The sequence below is a fragment of the Neomonachus schauinslandi genome, chromosome 3 (genome assembly GCF_002201575.2).
Source record: "Neomonachus schauinslandi chromosome 3, ASM220157v2, whole genome shotgun sequence".
NCBI classification, from domain to species: domain Eukaryota; kingdom Metazoa; phylum Chordata; class Mammalia; order Carnivora; family Phocidae; genus Neomonachus; species Neomonachus schauinslandi.
Window position 1 is genome coordinate 78,871,194 of NC_058405.1, and position 2,629 is coordinate 78,873,822.

At 45.8% G+C, this 2,629-nt stretch overlaps 1 pseudogene; it reads left to right on the forward strand.

The window, feature by feature from the left end:
• The first annotated feature begins 563 nt into the window (after positions 1-563).
• LOC123324324 lies at positions 564-1,370 on the forward strand (annotated as a pseudogene).
• Positions 1,371-2,629: the final 1,259 nt, after the last annotated feature.

Below are 2,629 nucleotides of genomic sequence, written 5' to 3' on the forward strand. Positions count from 1 at the left end.
CCCTGAAAGCTAAGAGACCCTGTCTCCACTGAAAACTTTTCTCACCAACTTCGTTGGCATCAGGTCCAGAGTGATGAAACGGGGCTTTCTCCAGCGTGTAGAAAACCAGATTCAGAACCCTGAAGTGTGGAACCCACTCTCCCAGGAAGAACTGAAAAAGTTAACGAATGAGGAAAAAACAGAGACAAAATGAGAGAAAACAGAAAATATCAGAAAGTTGGTAACAACTGCTTTGTGTCCTTGTTGTTCAAAAAAACCTTGTCTTGATTGTAGGTCCTTCCTCAGTGCCTACGTGACCAGGAGGCCTGAAAAGGACCAGAATATCTTGGGGCTGCTCGGCCAAGTATTTAAAGTTGCCTTTGATAACGACACATTCAGGCTCACAGGGTCCAAGCGCCAGTGTTTGCGTCACCTGCTGCTGGTCAGAAGATGCTCTCTGGGCCACACGGTGTGATGGGAGAGCATGCGGCAGGTGGTGAACACTTAGGTCTCTCCAGGTACAACCAGTGACCACGGCTGCTGCTCAGAGAAGCAGCACTGCTTGTGTTCACATGGGTCCAAGGATGAGGCAAAAATACCAAGGATATGAACACAGGCTGCTTAAAGAAGTTTATAAATGAAATCCCAGTTTTCTCTAACTCTCCATAGGTTTAAATGTTAGGAATAAGAGCAAAGCAACATCACTGCAGAGCCCTCTTGATGAATCTTCAGATTCTCCCTTAGAGGGATAGTGACAATTCCTACAGACATCTAACAGGGACAGGCTTCACTACTCCCTGCTTTGTCAAAATCCAGCCCAGTCATCCCTGTCAGCTCTTGCAGCCACAGGGCACGGTCCCCTTTGGCAAGGGCAGGGTCAGAGTCACAATAAGAGTTGTTCTCAGACAACCCAGCCCTATCTCGAGTAGGCTTCCTCCTTTCCCCAGTTCCCCATGACATCCAGGGACTGGCTTATGTCACCTCCTCACAAAAGAGATCTTGTCACTATCATCCTTTGCCCACTGGCACGCAGCTTTGGCTTTGATTCTTCTCAACAACCAGAGGACATGGTGGGATTTCATCCCTTTGATGTGACTTGAAAAGCCTTAGCAGGCTTGCTTGAGAGGAACTGCCAGGCCAAGACCAAGCCATCCTTGTGCCTCCTTTCTTCCAAACGCTCCTCACATTCTGTACCTGCCAATGGTCCAGGATCCGGATTCTGACACCCTGCAGCATCCACTAATGCTGCCTCTCTCGATAGCACCTTTTCAGTCTTGCCACCGATGCTCCCTCGATTTCAGCGGCTCCAGGCAGTTTAGAAGTCACTCCATTTTCCAGGTCAGGAAGCCCCTGATGAGGGATGTCATCGAAAAGACGTGACTGCTAATTGATCGGTGAGCTGGACCCACGCACTCCTCCTCACTCCTCCCCTGTCTCTTGAATATAGGTTCTGCTTGCCTTTCCCACCCCCGGAGGCTGCTGCAAAGACATAACCTTGAAATGGTGATTTGGTGCTGAGAACAGCTGCACTGTATACCTGACAGAGCATGTTTGAGCCTCCTTATAAACTTTTAAGATTTGGCAAGTGGGTATGGGGATCTATTTGTCTTGCTGCCGCCCAAGGTGAGTGCCCTCATACCTTAGTTCCCTTTGCTATTATTAAAACTGCCACCTACCAACCCCTGAGGGACCTCGTCTTTCTTCGGTCTCTCCCTGCCCTCTGCTTATGGGGGCCAGTTTCTGAGTACACCGGGAAAGCTCCAGACAGGCTTGTGGACCTACATCCCCCTGCCCCTGGACAGTCTGGCAATAGTATCATGCACGTGAACTGCACAGCAACCCCCCCGCAGGTAGTAACCTCTTAGACTTGAGTCTGCTGCCACAGCACAACATGGCTCTGGGAGGGGTCCCTACAGCAGGTACGTTCATTTAAAGCCTTTGAGCATCTGGGAGTAACTCATGTCTTCAGGTTGTTGGGTCATAGGATTAGTCTTAGAAACTTTTCTGGGAAAATATATCAAGTCTTTATCACGATCTCAAAAGTTTTGATATGTTGGATACTTTTTTTTTTTTTTACAATAAGTGAACTCTACCCCCAAAGTGAGTCTCAAAGTCACAACCCCAAGATCAACAGTTACGTGCCCTAGGGACTGGAGCCAGTCAGGCACCCCTGATGGATGCCTTCTAATATTGAGCTCTGCAAGCAAGGGGGAGTATTGTACCTGGTTATTTGTTAGAAGCACTTTATTTAATAAGAGAGTCACTAAATTTTTATATATCATATAAATAAAAAAAAGAAAGAAAGAAAAAGAAAAATTGGACTATAAAATTACTGTACTATAGAGTTCAACAGCAGGGAAAAAGTCCTGATTTTACATTCTAAAAGTAAACTGGTTCAAAAATAAATTTCAAGAGTCATAACAGGAGGTGGGATACAGCTACTCTCCAGCTACTTCTTGCTGTTACTGTGACTGCTAACTCACACACACACACACCCCTCACCAAAACTGTGCTGTATCTTAGTGATGTACATTTGAGAACTCCAAATATTAACATTTCACAGATATATGATATGTGCAGAAATACACTTTCTATGAAAAAGAAATATTTTAAAGAGATGTTTCCCTTTGGTCTATCATGTTTTTATTTC